Genomic DNA, 21,987 nt, shown 5'->3' with positions numbered 1-21,987 from the left:
CATGAAGGCTAGAAATGCTTTTTCAAAACAAAAGCTTCAGATTTTACAGTATCTGAATGTTAATGGCCAGACAAGTCCATCAGCTGAGCTTGATCTGGCCTGCAGACCCCATTGTTTGATGCCTCTGGTCTAGAGGTTAGGGTAGTGGGCTCAGAATTGGAGAAGTCTGGGCTCTATGTCCAATTTCCCTCTTTATTGCTTTGCGACCTTGGGCAAGTCATCTAACCTCGCATCTGTAAAGTGGCGAATAGCACTGCCAAGCGCTATGAGATTCTTGAATGAAGTGAACTATTTAAATACAAAGGACTAGTCGTGTTCTCTAGAGTCACAAATACCTTTTTCTAATGATTTTTCGGAATTGTATGCTGTGCTGAGGAGGGGAGCTAAGCAGGAGGAAAAAAAGGCACTTCTCTGGATAGTGAAAAATACTCGGTCTTTTAGCTTTGTGCTTCAGCAGAAGCATGTGGGGCTTTGCCCTATCAACACCATGCGGGGTGCTGCTAGTTGATTGGGTGTCCCCTGATATCAGATGTTCTAAGCATCCCTGCATTGGCTGTATTTTGACTTCCATTTACATCTAGAATATCTGCTTACTTCAGCCAGCTGTAGCATAATACACCTAAAAATTGGGGGGCCAGGGGGAGATGGTTGTGGAATGCCTTGAGAGTTGACCAGCAAACAGGTGTGGGTGGCTAGAATTGCACTTGGAACCTTGTCTGGTCTTTGATAGGAAAAAGAACGGCCTGAAAGATTCTGAGGACTTGAGAATGAATTAAATGGTGACATTGCAAGAGTCAAGACTGTGATAGTTGGAATAATTAAGTGGGAAAAGGGATTTTTAGTCAGACTCAAGCTCTTTTCATTAATACATATTTAACTTTGGGGAGAGGAAGTTTTTGTTAAAGACTCGATACACTTGCACCTTCAATTAAGGAGTCCGCACTCTCAAAATACATCCTCAGAGACCCCCCCTAATGACTAGTATCACATTGCTGAGATTTCCAAGGAGGGAGGGGGAAGAGGAAGACAATAAGCAGAGAAAAAACACAACTATACCTTCTTTAGCCATCACAAAGAAGGAAAAAAGCACGCATGTCTAATTTTTAGAAGTTTTCTTTCAGCTGCTAAAGGCCATTAGCCCCTCTGATAAGGGGAGCTTAAGCTTCTGAAACAAAGCAAACTGGTTTGAAATCCTACGCATTAAAAAAAAAAAAAAATGCAGCTGCCTTCCTAAAGTGCTGGGCAGGATTCTGATTTCAGTTTTTCTACTGTAAAATCTGGAGTAATTTAACTGATGGGATGTAAGTGCAACCACAATCTGGTGCACTAATTTTGCTGCTTAATTGTCTGTTGGTGACCCATTCATTATCTCTCTCTCTCTCACTCACACTCACACTCACACACACACACACACACCTTTTTTTTAGACTGAAAATGTTTTGGCCTATTTAGTGTTGTTCAAGGGCCACTTAAAATTATACCCCATCTATCATCCAGCCGTAGTTTAGAGATGGCAGCGACTATAAAATGAGATTTCCATGTGTAAGTTTCAGATATTGTCACCAAAAAATGCAGTGGATTTCCCTCCCTCCCTCCCCCTTCATCTGTTTAATTTCCAGGACATATGGCTCAACTGAATTTTTGTTGGAGTTTGTAAAATGGCCTGGATAATAGGAGAAATCTGATCACACAATTGGGGTTCAAAACCTAACCACCAAACAGAAGTTGCAACTCCTTATCCACATATTGTCTCAGTATAACATCTAGTGACATGTATTTCCCTCCACCCCATCATGAAAGTGGTATCACAATTGAAATGAGCCAGGACAGGTATTTCTCCCACCTCCCTCTTTCTGGTGGCTGGGCTTTCAGCCTTTTGGTTTCCACTGCACCCCCAAAGGGCGTGGGTATTAGGGAAAGGGGGGAGAGAGAGGCTCTCACACCTTGTTGTGCGTTATTGCTTACACTGCAGAATCTCTAGCTTATCCACCCAGTGTAGTTGACTGTATATGGAGGAGGGGGAGAGAGCTTGTGTTGCAACCTCTGAGAAAATTAGTTGTCTCTATTTTATCTTTTGCAGCTGCAGCACTTCTCCTCCTCCTTCCCCCCCCCCCCTTTACACGACTGGTATGTCTGAACCATATCCTTCAAAACCAGTTTTCTAAGCAGATTAGATGGGTAGCAGAGACAGCTATGCAATCAGGCAAAAATGTGAGCTCAAGCCTTCATTTTTTGCAGTGACCAGAGCAATAAGCGTCTCACACCTGGATATTTTTTTTCTCTCTCCTGTCTCTCCAACATGTTGTAGTCTGTCCATTGCTGTAGAGTGGAACTAAAAGTTCATCCTAGGCACTAATAATGTTACAATTTAATATTGAGCAGGGAGGTGATTGGCTCCCTGCTAGCAGAAGGAATTCGTGTTTGAAGCAGTAGGCAACTGCTTCCTGGCTACAGTTATTCACCACATGAACCAATGTCCCTCCGGTATGTTCTGAAGTTCTTGATGGGATTACCCTACCTTGGGTGACTGGTACTGAGAACCACATGCTCAGGCCTGGCCTACTGTGAAAGGTTATGTGGGCATAGCGGCATAGGTCATGGATATGGAAAAACCCCACACCCCTGACCAATGTAGCTATGCTGACGTAGTTCCATCTACGCTGGGGCTTATGTCAACCTTAGAGGGCCTCTGCTGACCTAGCCAACGTTGTTCAGAAAAAATGCTTCTGTTGGCATAGGCGTCTATTCTACGGCACTATGCGAGAATGTAAAAAACCCTCTTCAGTATCCCACTAAGTCAGCCGCGCTGACACACTTGGTTTCATTGGTCTTGCAACTGTTGAAACCAGGGCTCCCTGGTTCAACACCAAAAGACTTTGTAAGCATCAGTAGTGGGTTTCAGGTCTGGCTCCTATATGCAAGCAACTATAAATTGCATTCAGGGTTATCTCTTAATCTCTGTTTGGAAAAACCTACTTAACCGCTCTTGCAGGGTGAACGGGCAATTGGGATCGGTTAGAGGGCTGAGTGGCAGGTCCGGGGACAGGAGGATTGAGTGAGCTGCTGTCTTCCTTTCTGGAGGAAAAGGTGGAGTTGCACGTCCTAGGAGACATTTGCTTCTTCTCTGGAGGATAGAAAGGAACCAAATGTGGAACCAAATGTGGAGTGGGCCAGAACTCAATTCCCTTCAGCGAACAGAGGAGTGTGTGAGTGGGTAGGAGAAAGAAGGGAGAGATTTAAGATCTAGATAATATTTGAATTATTAAGCTAGAGAAGAGAAGCAGGGGACTGAGATTTCAGGAGAGAGAAAATAGAGAGGCGGGGGTGTGGGGAAAGGAAGGAAAGATGAAACATGCCCTAAAAACAAGGCAAAACAACCTACCCTATGATCTGTGCTAGGAAAGAAAGTGGAATGAAGCTAGAAAAGGAAAAACTAACATTTCCAATATTAAGTAGAGAATTGATATTAAAAACGTTGTTGTATACAATGATAGTTATTGTATTCCTTTACATTTCAGGTAGCATAGCTTTGGGGAAGGCATGGTAGCAAAGGCCCCGTCCCCCACCACATACTGTAATCAGAAACAGAAAAATCAAATCTCCCAGCTAAAGGAGGAAATAAAAAGAAAGCTGGTCATATGTGTCACAGCCATATTGAGAATGTCCAACAGCAGTAAAATACAACTGTAAAACATGCATTGAAGGCTTAAAAATCATGAATAAAAACAAAGGTATTTTTTCCACTCTGGCTAGTAGGCTTAGTCCTTGGGCTAGTAGGTGCTGGGTTGAGAAATTTACTCTGGCTTTAGGGGTAATTTAAGTTTAAGATCCCATCAAATCCATACTCAGTCTGTATAAGTTAGTCTCCTTGTTGCCTTTATATTAGATGTGACAGATTAATATGTTTGAGGGCAGATCACTGCTAGACTAAATCTTTCTCTGGTTATGATTCCTTACAATTATAAAACAGTCACAAGGTTATAGGGTTTATAAAGAGGTTTATTAGAGTTTCCAACATTGGAATTCTGTGGGCTAAGTGTTTTTTAAAGAAGTAAATCAAAATATATGCACATCCCATTTCCCCTTCCCTAAGATGTACAAGAATTAGGAATATACTATACTACTTTTATAGAGGAAAACTACTAAAAATGACTGACTGCACATTGGTCCTTATGCAGCATCTTGTTGTTTGCAGTGGCAGGGTAACCCTGCACCCATTCTTACAGTAGGATCCTCCATTGAGTCGTTATGGATGAGCTAGACACATACATGTGGGATAAGAAAGAACTTGCAACATAAAGAACCTCCATACACACTCGCTTCTTCACTCACTGGGTTGAGGCAGTATCAACAGCTCAAGCAGTAGAAGGATGGGCTCTACCTACAGGCACCTATGTTGAGTAACCTCTGTAGCAGGGGGTCTCAACATTCTTTCCAAACCCCACTGTCTATTCTTGCCATGATCTCGATCCTCCAATCCTTTTGAGGTTATGGGGGGGTAGGGGGGGAAAGGGTGTTTACTCTAATTTCTAAAGACCCTTTCCATAGGTGTGAAACTGACCCAAGTCTAAAATACCGTTTTAGAGAAATTTCTATGATAGAGAATGAGCTTCAATCAATAGTTTATTTTTAAGGTATCCCAGAATTCTACAGCACAGAGAGAATTTATTGTAACTCCACAGAGAAGTTATCCTTCTATGTAAAATTTGATGGAACTTTTTATGAAGGTAATGACAGCTGGGAATAGGTGCCAAGGAAGGGATGCAGGTTGTAGCTAGTGGGTAAAGGTGTACGTGGGGTTGTAGGATACCTTCTGTGCCCCTCGAGCCTGTGTTATGCTTCCCAGAAGTGCCATTTACACATGGTGAGACACAGAGCTACCTGGAAATCCTGTCAATGATTGTCCAAAGGAAAATGCAGTTTCTGCAAAATCAAAGTCTTCTGTGGGGAAAATTGATTTTGTTGAAAATCTTCAGCTCCACCCCCAATTAGGAAAATCAAAATGAAATAATTTTGGGTTGGTTCAACCAGGGTTTTTTTGTTTGTTTGTTTTTTAAACTGATCTGAAATATTTTGTTTCCAATCAGTTCAACAGAACATTAAACTGCATTTCCCTGACAGCGCATTGCCTTATGGGAGTTGTTGTTCAGGCCACCTTTATCTTCTATGGGCCAGGATTCCTGGAGGATTATGCCTTCCCATAATGAAACACAGATTTTCCTGTTACGGAGGTTTAATAGCACACTGACTGGAAATAAAACATTTCAGCTCAGTTCAATAAACTGAAACTAAATAACTTCAGTTTGGGGAATGTCTAACTGGTTTGATGGAAAATGTCAAATTGAAACACTACAACTTTTTGGAAACACATTTTTCAGACTTTCTGTTCTGCAAAAAGTTTCACAATTTCACCTTTGTGCCCTGACTTGGGATGAAGACAAATGTTGAAGTGTCAGAATTCCCTGTGGGATGGAAATTCTGGGTTTTGCATAGCTCTAGGGAGGAGGCAGGTGACAGCTGTGAGCTACAGGGTCAAGGCAGCTGGTTCCTAAAACCTGGTTCTTCTCTAGAGCAGAACGTGAGAGGAAGGGAGGAGGCAGGAATGAGAAGTTGCTGTGGGGCAAGGGTGAAGCAGTGGCAACAGCCAGAGGAAAAAAGTTGCTCCTTAACCTTCCTGCCCCCTTAGTTCCTTGGAGTCTAGTGGCTGCTAGGTTTTGGTGATCTTGCTGTGCCCCCATACCCCTGCCTGGTATGAGAACTCTTATCTTCCTGGATCATTTGCTTAAACACAGTCCAGTATGTTACACCATGGATGGTCAAGATGCAGGGCTTCATCTTCCTCAGTGAGGAGGCCTGGATAGCCCCTCTTTAGGGCCAGTTTGTGGTGCTGCTTGCTGAGAGCAGGAGTTTGTTCAATTGGATGCCCTGTGGTGCTCCCTCTGTAACACTGTCTGTTAAGAGTATAAGACTTGAGAGGTTTCTGAGCAGTTCGCTGCCCTGTACTGAATGGAACTGGGTGCTTGGGCACACTCGTCAAATTTTGTTACAGTTCAAACTGACTTACTCTTTTTCAAAGAGGCCAAGGGGTCTGAACACAGGACGGGAAGTGGGGAACGCCTAGTTCTAATCCTGGCTCTGACCATGACTCTGACCTTGGGCAAGTTTTCTAACATCTCTCTGCCTCATTGTCCTATCTGTGAAGTGGGAATAAAAATACTTCCTGCCTTCACCTGGATGTTCAGATAAAATAGTGCCTGTGTGTATTGCACCGTAGAAGCATTTATTATTATTATTATTAATAATAATAATTATTATTATCGTTAACAAAATTAGTCTTGTGTAGAAAATTGATACATTTCATCCCTCAGCAGTGCCCTTTGAGAATGAGTAGCTGAGTAAAGAGGGACTTGTGAAAAGACAAACTCAGGTTACGCATTGAACAGGTTTCTCCAGTATTATTGCCTACATTACTGGCCAAGCTCCCTTGTAAGTAATCATCAAATAATCAGCCTGGCTCCTTTTGTGAATGGCTTGAATCTGTGTGGTCCTTCTTTGTTAGGGCAGCTCGTGGGCTCTGAAAGCTTCTACACCCCCTGTTCAGTACTGCAGAGGCTGGTGGCACCAGCTGCTTGTGCCTGAAACACGCATTTGCATGAGACAGTGGCCTTCTCTTCCCCCCCCCCCCCTTTACATTTCAAAATGTATTTCCCATCTTTTCGACCCCTTCATTTTTAAGCCCCTCTCAGAACTTTTGATGTACTTTATTTTTATTTTGCCACATGCCTATTTTTACCAAGTAAAGCTCGGAGGAGGGGGAAGTCTTCCTTCCTTCAGAAATAAAACCGCAGCCAGTGTTTGGAAATATCTTAACAATAGGCCATATGGGAGTCCCAAACTATTAAGCTTTATTATTCAGAAGGCAGAAAATGTGGTTTGATATTCAATTGATGTACAGCATAAATGAGAGCCACAAACTAGGCTCCCTTGAGCTGGGATTCAAGTATTCTTTTGAATATAACAACTAATACTTTGGCCTAGTTCCACAGAATGCGTCCAGCTTGCTGGTCACAAGCCAAGAAACTGTAGGCTATTCCCTCTACCCACCTCCCCCTCCTTCTCAGAAGCACTTTCCTCTCCTGCCAGCATGGGCTCTTGCCCTGAATATAAATCTCCTGATATTAGTTGCTCAAAGAAGACAGAGAGGGCATAAGCACGGGCTGTTTGTTCTTTTCCTCCCCTTCAGAATAAAGTTTACCCTTTGCAAGATTCTGGTCAGGAACTACAATGGCTGGTCCAGGTGGGATCCTCTTGGTGCCTGTTTCTATAGCCACTGAGGAAATAGCGTACACTGAAACAGGTGAACATGCCTCTTCCCCAGGTTACTTTGAAGTGGTGCCAGAGAACACATGGGTGAGGGATTTGTGGGATCCAGAGATTGGAACTGGTTTCAGTTTCCTTCTGTGACCCTATTTGATGTACATGTACTATAATTTTCCTCTCTCCTCTGTGTTGACTATTCCTCTTAGCTATGCTGTTCCCTGGGGAAATGAACCCACAAAAGTTGCTTCAGGCTCCAATTTTTTTATAGCCTTGAGCAGCCCCCAAACCAGGCAAATTCAACTGAGAAAAATCAAGTTTGTGTTTTAACAGATGGTCTGTAAATGTTGTAAAAAGCAATCACACAAAACTACATTAAAAGAACATTAGTAAGGTTGCTAAGTCAAGTTATGAAATGCCACTATTAAGGTTGCCTGTGTAACCTTAATTCAGCCTTTTGTGCATATGCATTGATTCAGGCTTTAGTTACATGATCATAGTATTTTTTCCTCTTAGGATGCTTGTCTCATACATTGCAGATGGATCTGCTCTGGGGATGATTCAGGGTTATGTATGTCTGTAGGACCCAGGCTTTGCTCATTGTAGCAGTTGGAAGGAGTGTAATGAGTGAGGCTGGGGATTGCAGGAAGAGAAGGGACAGTGTCACAGTTAAGACAGCTGACTGCTGGAGAATGTGACTATTGCTGCCTCTGCCAGAGTTCCTGTGTGATGCTAGTTAAGTCACTTAAACCAAACATTGCACAGTTGCTCACTAATTGTCTGTTCCTCATTTTCTGGGTGCCCAGCCTGAGACCCCGGGTCTGATTTGCAGAAGTGCTGAGCACCCACAGCTGCAACTGAAGCAGCTGAGCTCTGCTTTGAACAAACGAAGTGCAATATGATAAGTGCTCCGAGGGCCTAGACCTCTCAAACTGTACACCCAAACTCAGTGTTAATTTTGACCTTAATCTGACTCAGTTTCCCAGCTGCAAAATGGGGATAGTATTCCCTCAGCTCACGGGGTGTTATGAAAATAAATTCATGAATGTTTCTGAAGTACTGAGCCTATAGTGATGAGCATCATAGAAAAACCACTGCGGAAATTGATAACTGTGCCTCAGAGCAGGGTTTGGATAGAATACAGTGAATAAGGCACAGGGCCACACATTGTGCAATGAGAAAACAAAATTGTGAATAGCTGCTCATTAAGTGAGCGCCATCCATCCTGAGCACTGAATGAGGCAGGGGGCCTGTGGAAAAAAAATGTGCTCATGCATATGTGTAAAGGGACCAAATTAAGGCTGCACAGGCAACTTTAATTCTGGCATTTCCTAACTAAGGATGCCTTAGTAAACTGCTAAGTAAACCCTTAGTAAAACTGCTGGTAGTTCCTAACTTCTGAGTGCTTGACTTTACGACATTAATGTCCTTTTAACATGGTTGTGTGTGTTTTTAATGGCCTACTTTAAATAAATAAATAATTAAAAAAAGCAAACTGAAAAAGCTGATTCCATCATATTGACATCAAAGGCCTGGTCCACACTACCCCCCCACTTCGGACTAAGGTACGCAAATTCAGCTACGTTAATAACGTAGCTGAATTCGAAGTACCTTAGTCCGAATTTACCGCGGGTCCAGACGCTGCAGGCAGGCTCCCCCGTCGATGCCGCGTACTCCTCTCGCCGAGCTGGAGTACCGGCGTCGACGGCGAGCACTTATAGATTCATAGATTCTAGGACTGGAAGGGACCTCGAGAGGTCATCGAGTCCAGTCCCCTGCCCGCATGGCAGGACCAAATACTGTCTAGACCATCCCTGATAGACATTTATCTAACCTACTCTTAAATATCTCCAGAGATGGAGATTCCACAACCTCCCTAGGCAATTTATTCCAGTGTTTAACCACCCTGACAGTTAGGAACTTTTTCCTAATGTCCAACCTAGACCTCCCTTGCTGCAGTTTAAGCCCATTGCTTCTTGTTCTATCCTCAGAGGCTAAGGTGAACAAGTTTTCTCCCTCCTCCTTATGACACCCTTTTAGATACCTGAAAACTGCTATCATGTCCCCTCTGTCTTCTCTTTTCCAAACTAAACAAACCCAATTCTTTCAGCCTTCCTTCATAGGTCATGTTCTCAAGACCTTTAATCATTCTTGTTGCTCTTCTCTGGACCCTTTCCAATTTCTCCACATCTTTCTTGAAATGCGGTGCCCAGAACTGGACACAATACTCCAGCTGAGGCCTAACCAGAGCAGAGTAGAGCGGAAGAATGACTTCTCGTGTCTTGCTCACAACACACCTGTTAAATCGATCCCGGAAGTGGGATGTATTATCGCGTCTAGACAAGACGCGATAAATCGATCCCAGAACATCGATTGCCTGCCGTCGGACCCGGAGGTAAGTGTAGACGTACCCTAAGTGGGTGCACCACACAGACCTCTGCCACTTCAGCAAACAGAGTAACTGATAACTGTAGTAGGCTGTTATCCTGTGTGGACCAGCACTAGAGGAGGATGGGACACTTTGCCAGTGAGTTTCACAGATATTTGACAGAGTCTGAGGGTTTGTCTATACTTGACAATTTACCAAAATAGCCATTCTGGAAAAGGTATTAAGAATGATACACCTCTACCCCGCTATAACGCTGTCCTCGGGAGCCAAAAAAATCTTACTGCTTTATAGGTGAAACCGCGTTATATCGAACTGGCTTTGATCCGCCGGAGTGCGCAGCCCCGCCCCCCCGGAGCACGACTTTACAGCGTTGTATCTGAATTCGTGTTATATCTGGTCGCATTATATCGGGGTAGAGGTGTAGTAGTAATTAAGCTGCTAAAACCTGAAGTCTGAGCATGATAACTCTTCCCCCCCCCCCCCCCCCCAAAGTCTCCAGATTTTCACCCGGGCCACCCCCATGCTAAAAGTCAAGTTCTACCTTCAACACATTAGGGAGACTAGAGCTTTTCAAAAGAGAAGTTTGCCAGAATTTAATATGGGCCAAACAATATATTTTCCCCCATATCCTCCCTTGGAAATGACTGAACTATCTTCCTTGAAATTTTCTTAATAATAATAATAATAAATCAGTCTCAGGCAGACACAGCATGGAAAACTTCAGCCCAATCAGTTAAAACCTGGTAAAATTATGAGCAACTGAAAACACAATCTTATGATGAAACGTATCAAGCAACCTTAATAGGCAATGCGATCAGCCCCACTTGTAAGATTACATTATATAAAGCAAAATGGTGGTTTGTTAAGATATTTAGGTGTATCTGTATTCTAGGTTTTCCTAAATTCTTGTGCTGCAGGACTCTTGGCATGTCAATAAATATTACTACTCTCTGGTTTTATGATAAAATCCTTAGATAATCCAAGTTTGGGGAGGTTCCCCCCCCCCCTCTTTTTTTGAATCGGAGTTCCACAAAGGAATTTAGTTTGGGCTGCTGTAATTCAAACTGCATAGGTTGGAGGATTCCAAACTTGGCCTGACTTGTACTTTCCTTAAAAACATGCAGAGCCCATGTAAAAACTTCTTTATGAATGTGTTAATGCAATTGCGCATGACAAGCCTTCACATAGCAGTGGACATAGGTTGTGCACACTGTAGTGAAGGCTGAATTTCAGTGTCTGTGGTTTTCCCCCTCCCCCCCCATTTCCCCTTTCAGTTGCACATAATACATGAAGTTTTCTATCTTGACTCCCTTAAATTAAAGGGATTTTTTTTATTTATACCTGCATCTGTTTAGTGGAGGGAGGGGAGAGAATTTGTCATGTATTTATTTAATTTAGTCAATAATGCCTAGCATCCCTAATGTGCTAGGCATTTTGCCACCCTTTTTGGATCAGAAATCTTTTACCCTAATGACTTAATAATGGAGGAACATAGAAAGCTCAAACATCCCTTTGACTTGTGACCTCTCTTAGGTCTGAGGAATAAGCCAAATTGGAAGAAAATCGGTCCAAAGGTTTTAAAGTGGGAAAAATGTCACATATGTATAAGGCTGTCTATGCTACAAGTACAACCATGGCTTTTTAAATAGTTCTTGTCTCAACTGTGTGTGTTGTAACAGGCATAAGTTAATTTTATGTCCACATAGCAGCTCTCTTCACAGCACAACTGTATGTTCATTTCCTTGGTGTAGACACACCTATCACACTGGCTAACTCGATATAATTGCATTCTGGAACAATCCCATACTGTCTCAGTGGTATTCTTGGAAGACCTACAGATAGAGCAGCATTAGCAGTGACTGGGGCATTACACACAGATACCCTATTACTATTAGTTGAGAGGGAGTAGAAATCGCAAAGTTGCACATGCACAATAGGGTGTGTAGCGGGAGCTGTTCTATTCACGGTGCAAAAAACTGCATTGAACTGGTTCGAGGAAGAAGTTGTGTCTGCTGGCAGGGGTGGAATACTGTAAGTTGCCAGTTGCCAAACAAGGATTAACCTTGTGATGTATGAACACAAAGTATGTTTGGAGCTGTTTATGCAGGTAACTGATAAGCTTGGTTTAAAAGTTGTAGTGTGGACAGGACCTGTGTATTTTAATACCATTAATTTGTTTACATGCAATACCTCTAACATATGAACAATCCCTACAATTACAAAAAATCTGTGTATGCTGTGTCAGGACAGTCCTGTCTAAGACTGACTATAAAAACCAACAGGCTTATAACTTTATTTTGGCCTGGAATTTGATATGAGCTTCTAAGACTGGAAGTGAATGTGTGTGGTTTTGGGGGTTGGGAGAAGAGGTGCTCTTGTAGAATTTATTTTGTGTGAGAGAGCCCATGATAGTGCTTTTGGTATCCTGCTCCTGACATTGGCATTGTTAATTCATAGTTTTCCCATTGACTTGTGGACTCTTCTCCCCCCCATACTTTTTTTGGGGTAGAGAGGTGGGGGAGGGAGTGGAAGAGAATGGCATGGAGAAGCTCTAACTACAGCACTTAAGTTAGTCCAGCTGGCTGCCTCCAGTCTCAAACCTAAATCATTCTTTCAATGAATCACCACCATGATTATCTTCCACGTGTGGGATTCTCTGGAACACACAGATTGTAAGCAGCTCAGGGCAGGGAGCTTTTGTCTGGTCTCTCTAAAGTGTTATGATATTTGCATTTAGATACTACAGTGATAGGCACCTTAAATGTTACATTTTGCATGGCCCACCTTATAGATCTGTGTATAATGTACTGTCTATAATATTATTTTCTAGTGGCTGGCCCTCAGAAGAGGGGCCTTATTATTATAAGCTATGGGGGAGCAGCTTTAGCCCAAGTGGTAGAGGTCATTGTATTTTTTGTTTGTTTTGGGGGAGCTGAAAGATCAGCGCTCTAGTCCCAGCTATGCAGATACGTAACACTGCTCTACAGGCAAAATGCTTCTGAAATAAATGTAGTCAAACTTTACTAATTCTGGGTCACTGAGAACGAAAATGATGCTTAAAATTGTTGATTGGCTCTAGTTTTCAAGATATGCTATTGGGTCAGTATATACGACCCTTGACTTGGGAATGGCGGAGGATAAGTGAGTTATAAAGGGAAGGGATCTCAATTTAAACCAGAAATGACTAAAATACATCTTTGACTGGATCTATGAATAAATCTATGACTGGGTTTGGACAGTACTTGCTTTTTAGGCAAAACAATGAATGATGCAATCTGAAGCTGGTATTGCGTCATACATGATATGAATTGCATCATGTTATTCCTAGAAGTCATGGATGATGCAATCATAACGAAGCTTACATCACTCTGCTGAACAAATTGCCCTATATCAGCTCTAGAAATCATACAGTGTCGTGCTCTCTTATTTGTCAGTGTTTGATTTTGCAAAGGGACACATTTCTGTTTAGTCAAAGTGAGCAGAGATGCCTCGTGCTTGTGTGAACAGTGCAGATAACTTCTGCTATGTTTGTGGTGAAGTGACTTTTGCATCACAAAAGCACAGTATAACCACTATGGTTAAGAAAGCCTATCACCTTTATTTTGGCTGCAAAATTGGAGATCAGGACAAGAGGTGGGCCCCACACATATGCTGCAACACTTGTGCAACAAATCTTCGCCAGTGGTTGAACAGGAAAAGGAAATCTATGTCTTTTGCAGTGCCAATGATTTGGAGAGAGCCAACAGCTCATACCAGCAATTGTTACTTCTGCATGGTGCCTCCAGTTGGGAAAGGTGTGTCAAAGAAGAAAAAGTGGACTGTGCATTATCCAAACATTCCATCAGCTATACGCCCAGTACCCCACGGAGAAGGACTGCCGGTTCCTGATGCACCAGAATCATTCTCACTTGAGTCAGACGAGGAAGAGGATGAAACTTCTGGTCCTGAACCATCAATGTCACAGGACCCACATTTTCTCCCATCCTCCTCCTCTGAACCACACCTCATAACACAAGGTGAACTGAATGACCTTGTCAGGGATTTGGAACTACCCAAGAGTAAGGCAGAGCTGTTGGGCTCCAGACTACAGCAGTGGAATCTCCTGGCAGGTGATGTTAGGGTTTCCATGTTCCGTGACCATCAAAAGGATCTTGTCCCATTCTTCTTCATGGAAGGTGATCTTGTAGCCTGCAACAACATCGATGGTGTGATGGCAGCCCTCAACATCGTTCACGATCCAGATGAGTGGAGACTGTTCATTGATTCATCGAAGACGAGTCTTAAAGCTGTTTTACTGCATAATGGCAATGTTTTGCCATCAATTCCAGTTGGTCATGCAGTCCATATGAAGGAAACCTATGACAACATGAAACAACTTTTGAGGTGCATAAACTATGACCAACATCAGTGGCAGCTTTGTGGCGATTTGAAGGTTGTTGCTCTCTTGCTTGGTCTGCAGACTGGATACACAAAGTACTGCTGTTTTCTCTGCGAATGGGATAGTCGTGCAAGAGATTCCCACTACATCAAGAAAGATTGGCCACTCCGACAGTCAATGGAGCCTGGGAGGAAAAGTGTTCAGCATCCACCACTTGTTGAATCAAGGAAGATTTTGTTACCACCCTTACACATCAAGCTGGGTCTGATGAAGAACTTTGTCAAGGCCATTGACAAAACACAAGCAGCTTTCAAGTACCTCCGTGGAAAATTTCCAAGGTTAAGTGAAGCTAAGATAAAGGAAGGTGTCTTTGTTGGTCCTCAGATTCGTGAACTTCTTCGAGACGATGCATTTGACCATGCACTGCGTGGCAAGGAAAAGACGGCATGGAAAGCCTTCCAGTTAGTGGCAATAAATTTTCTCTGAAACAACAAGGCAGACAACTACAGGTTGTTGGTGGAAAGCCTCCTCAAGGCATACAAAAGCCTTGGTTGCAACATGTCACTAAAGATACATTTTTTGCACTCTCATCTAGATTTTTTTTCCACCGAACTGCGGAGCAGTGAGCGACGAGCACGGCGAGCGATTTCACCAGGACATTGCAACAATGGAGAAACGCTATCAGGGCAAATGGAGCCCATCAATGCTTGCAGACTATTGCTGGACAGTGACAAGAGATGCTCCATTTAATGAATACAAGAGACAAGCCAAGAAGCACCGAGTAGACACTGAATAGGACTAAACTATGTACAGAATAGTTTGCCTTTTGTTTCATAATAAATTTTATTTATATAACCCTTTTGCTGATTTTTAAAGTGTTACATAAACAGGACAGGTGAAATATTATCATGTAAAGCAACCATAAACACATGAAAAGACCTAGGTTTACAATTTATAATTAAAACTCTACTATCTACACAATATACATAGACATAAAATGTAAAAACTTAAATATCTTAGAAACAGTAGCCAATCAGTTGTTTTAATTGTCATATTTGAATTCAGCACATCAAAATACATAATAAATAGCACATTTTATCTCTGAAGCAGACGACTTCTCAAAAATTGTAGACCAGTGTAATTTACTTAACTGCCTGTCTACTATGTTGGATTTGTTACAAAAGGACAGCGAGTTGGGTGATGTGGGTTCTAGACAATGCTCTTCTTTGGGACCTCGGCCAAATTACTTAACCTCTCCACCGCCATTTCTCTGTTCAGTATACTACTTTAATTTGTCCTTTTAATAAGGGGGGTGGGGGGAGGAAAGTTGGTGCAGCAAGGAAAATATTAACTTGCTGGAAAATCCCAAGAATAATGGTTTTTAGAAGGTATGCCCAAACACAGCAAAACCACTTTAAAGTATCCTCAGGGTTTCCACTATAATCTTGTTCAACCTTTTAGTTAAAGCTCCCCCTTTAGGAGGCAACAAACTCTCTCCAGTCCCTTGGATGGTTTTAGAAATATTCATATACATGGAAAAATAATATTTCAGGTCATTTCAGACTTGTCAGTCTTTATAAATCCTCTCTATAAAGGACGAATTTGAGTCCTAGTATTTATTCTACACCAGTTTGTTGGTGATTGCTTTAGTTTCTGTTCAAAATATTCATCCCAAATTGCAAAGTTCTCTTCCCCTCCCCCCCCCCCCGCCTCTGTCCATGTGACTTATGGGTAAAATTTTCAGAAGTGCCTGTGTCTTAGCAGCAATAACTTCTCTTCATCAAGTATCAGGCTGCGCAGGGCCAAAGATTATGAAGATGTGGAGGATCTTCTGGAGTGGTATTTTCTGTTGTCTTGTGTTTAACAGTGTTATTGGCTACACTTTTTAGGCTCTTGTCTTCATTGGAGATAGAACACTAGCAGAACTAGGGCCCGATCTACACTGCAAAGTTAGCAGGGTTGCCAACCCTCCAGAATTGGCCTGGAGTCTCCCGGAATTGGCATTCATCTCCCAGCGACTATTGAAAGCAATCTGGGAGATTTTAAGAAAATGACATTGTCATGTTTGGGGGGGGGGAATCTCCCGGAATAGCTTCAGTCAGAGTTGGCAACCCTAAAAGTTAGGTCGACATAAGTCGCCTTGCCATAGAAACCTATGAAAAGATTGCACAGGGGATGCAGCAAAAGGGCATAATAGGGACCAGCAGCAGCACCATATGAAAGCGAAGGAACTTGGCCAGGCATATCACAAGGCCAGGGAGGCCAACAATCGATCTGGCGCTGAGCCACACACCTGCTGCTTTTACAACGAGCTGCATGCCATAGTTGGCGGAGACCCTACAGACCACCATGGATACCTCTGAGGAGCCAGAGCCACAGATCCCTACTGTGAAGAGGAAGAGCAGGGAGATGAGACTCCAACAATGCCACAAGCCAGGACCTGTTTGAGACTTCACCCCCATCTAGCGAGTCCCAGCAGGCGAGCATGGACGAGCCCAGTGGAGGGGAAAGGACCTCTGGTAAGCAGGCATTTTTCTTTAAATTGTTGAAATTTCAAGATGGCACCTGGCCCATCCCCCGGTTAACAAGACAAAGGTATCTGCTTTTCATTGTTCTGCTCCTACCAGACGAGTTAGAGCTGGCACCTGCTCTTCATTTCCCCTGTTGGGTTAGATGTGGGGGCTGGCAGGGGGAGCCACATGGAGCTTGTTTATGTACATAGGGAAGTCCCTTGTATCCGAGAGATAACTCTGCAGTAAACAGGCTAGAGGCATATGGACCTAGGCGGCCTTGGGCAGCCAGTGGCAGCTGAGTGTTCTATGCCTTTGTTACCCTCCTGGGCAAGACCTCAGCTAAAACCGCCGCTGCCTTAGAAAATAGTGCCACTATTCAGTGCTGTTGCCCTGCACATGTAGCCATGGAACAGGGACCAGAATTTTGTTTCATGCAACTGAAATTCCTTCCTTGCCCCTGGTGGGCTGCTCTCCTTGTGGCTGGGCTCCAAAGCTGAAGTATCAATAAGCATTTCATATTAAGTGTTTATGGGAACAAGGTTAAGGGAGTTTTGAAACTATTTTTCCCTTTCCATTGGGACTGTAAATCCTATGACACATCTGTCTGTTTTTATCAGCAGCTGCTGCTGTTGCAGCCTTGAGAGGCGCCCCTCCCTTGCTCACAGAACTCCTGGCCCTGACTAGGAGGAGAACAAGGAATAGGGAGGACATATTCAGGGAGATCCTGCAAGTTAATGCTGCACTGGACTGCAAACAAATGGCCTGGAGATCAACACAGCAGATGGCATGGAGAAGGAAAGAATGGACAGGAGACAGGCCCAGGAATCCCATCAGGAAAAAGAGGGAGATGAACCAGCATATAATGGGTTTTCTCAGGCAGCAAACCCAACTGCTGTAGACCCTGGTTGACCTACAGATCCAAAGATTCCAGACTCTTGCCCTTTGCCATCCTTGGAGAACTCCATGGTAGCAGCTCCCTACATCCCCCCTGTGGCATCACAGGCTGCATCCTTAGTCTTCCTACTCCACATTGGGTGACAGCAAGGAAAACCACAGCTGCATGTACACCAACCTTGGCTCTTACAGGTCAGTGTATGTGTAGCCACAACAGACTACATTTGTGCACTGAAATGGGCAGAAATGTTTGCTGCCTTTCCAATGTCAAAGTCCCATTCTGTTAAGTTTAAAGTTTGTATTTCATTGCCTGCTGTTTTTTGCACATTGTTTGTCTGCACTGGTTTTGCAAGTCAATAAATGTCTATTTTTGAAGAATACCATTATCTTTGAGTTCACAAGAAATATTGCAGAATGCACAGCAGTACTCAACGCACACAGCACTTGTAAGTGTACAGCAAGCACTGCATAACTCCTAGCTTGAGGGAAATACACATTTATAAATGTACAGCAAGTACTACATAGTTCCTAGCAGCACCAATTCTCCAAGCACAAAGAACAGTCCAGCACCGAACATTACTAGGGCTTTTTCAAAACCTCCCTCAACTGCATAACTCCATGCTGAGCTCTTGTAACGGCCCTTGTGTCTAGCTGTTCAAAGTAAGAGCTGCTCCACCTTGACCCTCCACCCTGGTGGCAGCTTTTCCTCTCAAATAGTGTCCACCACAACAGGCAGGTCTAACCATTGGTATTTTTCCTCACTGCCAGCATCCCATCAATCTGCCAACAGCGCATTCTTACAGATGCAAGTGTCATGCGCCTTCCCTGACCAGCCACCTTGGATATTGGTGAAGTGTGATCCACCAACACTTGCATACTCGTAGAAAGTTAGCCGTTTATGTATTCTGTAGCAAGATGGGCTAGTGCCAAAAGTGCTGCACGGGTTTGTGGGATTTAAAAAAAAAAAAAAAGGCAAAAAGATTATGGGATATGAATGACATTCTGGGATGGCGAAAGTTGCATGCTGGGAACTTGACCCCCTAGCTCCCAGAGATTCCTGGGAGAGTGATTTCTACCCCAGAACACATTGAGAAAAGGCTTCACGCTAGATAGCAGCACGTGGCACATTGGGATACCTATCTATGGTGCACCACACTTTGCATTGAGAAAAGCACTCCTGGTGAGTACGCATGGTGTCAATGTAAACAGCCAAGTATGCCAATGCACAAGTGATATATAAACTTTAGCAGCTGTTTGCCCATGTAACTTGCATCAATTAAAGTCTGTAGTGTAGACCCAGCCTGAGTTTAAATGCATTTTTCGCAAACACAGTTTCTGTCAAATATTCCAAACCTAGGTCCGGTCAGTACTGGGCTTCTGACAGAGTAAAACCTGGCCTGGAAGGTGTTCAGAACATGTCACTTTCTATGGCATCCTCAGTATCCAGCCAAACCATTATTGGAAACCTGTTTAGCTGGAACTGTGTGTTTAGACTGAGATTAAAAGTATTTCCTTGGCTTATGCTGAAGCTAGCTAACATGGCATACACACCACCTCCCCGGGGGTACCTATCAGACGTAGGGGGTGGAACGTGCTGATGCTCAGTTCTTGGCCTAGAGCATTCCCAGCAGCCAAGCATAAGGCAGCCAATGCTAGCTGCTTTTTGGTGCACATGCATGCTTTCTCTCCCTGTGATCAGCATCCATGAGCAGATGGTCACTTTGTCACATTTTTATTTGGCAGCTGTTTTGTGAGTTATTTTACTCTAGGAATTGCTCCTGTTCATTGTGTGACTGTTCAATCTTAACGCTGCTAGTTATGATTGGTCACATAGGCTACCTTGTACTGTTTCTGTTCCCTGATTGGAAGAAGGTACTTTATCATCAGGAGGCAGCCTTGGAGAAGGCATCTCTCAGGGATTTAGCAGTTTTGGGAAAGGTTGAAGATCAGCAGGATCACGGAATCTTAGAAAATTGGAAATGTTTTTCCCCTTTCTGGGCTATACACAGTCCTTGCCTGAGGTATTATTCAGAGAGAGAGAGAGAAGTTAAGCTATGGTAATACTTATGGGCTGGGTACAAAGTTTAAATGTAATGTTCCATTCACACAAAGTAGTTGTGATGGGTGTGGTCAGGTCTTTGCCTGGCTCTCGCAATTACCTCTATGCCAGGGCTCTAGCAAGGGTCTTGGGGGAGCTCCTGTTGTGCCAAGATGGAATTAGTCTCTGCTTGATTTATATAACAAAAAACTGGGAGTGTAGAAGATTTGTGTGTGCAAACCCTTGTCTGAGTAAAACCCAATTGCTCAACCATTCTGTTGGCAAATGAGCGTTGTACCTGCCCACTGTGCCTGATTTGGTGCCCCTCTGGTTAACGCTAGGCAGACACTAATGTCTTTTAAAACCTCCACGGAATGAGGTTCTTGGGAGTCTACAGTCTTGGACTGCCCTCCCTATCTGACAGGATTGAACAAGCGTGGAAGTAACTACTCCTTTTTAAGCAGGTTTTTAATTCCAAAGGCCTCAAGCACACAATATTGGTCTTATTCCGGTTTTAATTGATGAATATTTTTAGTCACTTACTCATGGGTTTTCTCCCTATCCCACCCTCCGACAGTCTTGTCTATTTAGATTGTAAGCTGTTCAGGACAGTGGGGCACTTATCTCAGTTGGGGCCAATGGGTATTACTACTGTAATTCAGATTAATTGCAGAAAAGACTTCTTTAAAGAGGGGAGCAGAACAGCCCCTTTTCCCCCCTTAAGGGAATTGTCATTGACACTGGTAAAGTATTGGGGGAAAAAGTCATTTTATTCTAACACTGAACAAAGAACTTTGTTAGATGAGGAAAGCAGTATTATCCTAAAACTATTCATTCTTTCTGAAGTTTCTACCCAGAACGTCCTCCAGTCCGTTTAAAGGAACAGTACACGAATCTTTGAACCATCCACCTGTCTGCCCCCCACTCGCACGCAAACAAGAATTAATATAGATAGCAACAAATGTGTAGCTCCAAAGGAGACACCAGATTCACTATTTGGCCAAATCTGGTGTTGAATTTTAATTTTCAGGACCTTCTGTTCCAAGTGTGTGCCATCAGAATCTCCCCTCCCCCATTAGTCAATTAAAAAAAGTTGTTGATGTTTGTGTGTTAAGAGTTTTGAGGTCCCCATATGGAAGGCACTAGGAAAGCACCAACTCTCACACCACACGGGGCATATGCTCTGGTGATTCACACCAGGCCTGCCCATCACAAGAAGCAAAAATACATGACAAATAAGCCACATGCCCCCTCTTTCTCCTGCTTATTCAGTCCATAATACTAAAGTTCAGGATTTGATTGCCCTGCCCCACCCCATTTGAAAACCAACAATACTGTTAAACTTCACAGAAAGTGTGAGTGACCAAGTGGCATTTGCCATGCTTGGCCTGACACATGCTTGAATTAGGAAAACGTAGCTCAGTCTAATGTAGGATTTCTTTTATTGCTGTAATTACACCAAACAGGTTACTGCATGGCTGATCTTTAGGCATGGGTATGTGTTGGATGGGTGGGTGGGAGGTTGGTTTGGTTTTTTTAAATCTTAAGCCAGTCAGGGACCAGACTAGTAATTATGTACTTTTGTGGTTAACTCTATGCCTCTTGATTGGCTGAAGTGTACAAGAGGTCTGTTCCTAAAGCCAATCTGAGTGTACTATATTAATGACAGGATACAATGAAGAACTATCATTCTACCAGTAGCCATCAGATTAAATAATCACTCATTTGATGTATGAGAAACGACATTGCTGGGCAAGAAACCTCATCACACCCTTGATGTAAAAACCAAACAGGTTCGCTTTGCATTGGTTTAGCTGCAGGAAATAGTTAGCATGTCCACTTGCTATGAGAGTAAAAGTAATAAGTTTATCTATAGTCTTTAAACAAGACCATGTGAGCTTTTTACTATTCTACACTAGGCATAATGGTGTGGGTTTTTTATAATGAGAAAGCTATCTTGTAAAAAAACACCTATTTACTAGTATAGACAAGGCTCAGGTGGGGATAAATCTCATTCCTCTCTTCATCATGCCAGCTTCTTACTCTCCTGTTTGTTCTCTTCAACAAGCCGCAGGACTCACTAATTTTCACTCCTAGTTTTGTCCCAGTCCCTGACTCTTACATGGCTGTCCTCCTGCACGGTTTCACTCTCTCCTGATGAGAAAACATTTTTGGGATGGATGCTCCAGCCAGTACTGTGGGCACACATGCAGACAGCCAAAAGGTAGAACAGGGAAGTTGCTTAGTGTCAGTTTCCATAGGAACCGTGTGATGAATACCTGTCTCCTGCTTTTTCATGTAAAGTGGGCTCTGCTCAGGAAAAAGGCTGTGTTTATATTTAAAAAAAAAAAAAACTTTCCCTGATGGCAATATATGCTTCATCTTTTTATACTCAGGATATGTTTTATATTTTTCCATAACCTCCTCTCCCTAATCCAAGCAACTAAAGGAAATGTAG

At 43.1% G+C, this 21,987-nt stretch overlaps 1 protein-coding gene across 3 annotated transcripts in view; it reads left to right on the top strand.

The window, feature by feature from the left end:
* The window catches only part of HIC2 (HIC ZBTB transcriptional repressor 2), a 101,450-nt gene that overhangs the window by 47,230 nt on the left and 32,233 nt on the right, over nt 1–21,987 (top strand). The window lies entirely within an intron of this gene.

Source organism: Emys orbicularis, chromosome 16, assembly GCF_028017835.1.
Source record: "Emys orbicularis isolate rEmyOrb1 chromosome 16, rEmyOrb1.hap1, whole genome shotgun sequence".
Lineage (NCBI taxonomy): Eukaryota > Metazoa > Chordata > Testudines > Emydidae > Emys > Emys orbicularis.
Note: the sequence above shows the minus strand (reverse complement) of the source record. Positions and strands in the feature narration are given on the sequence as shown.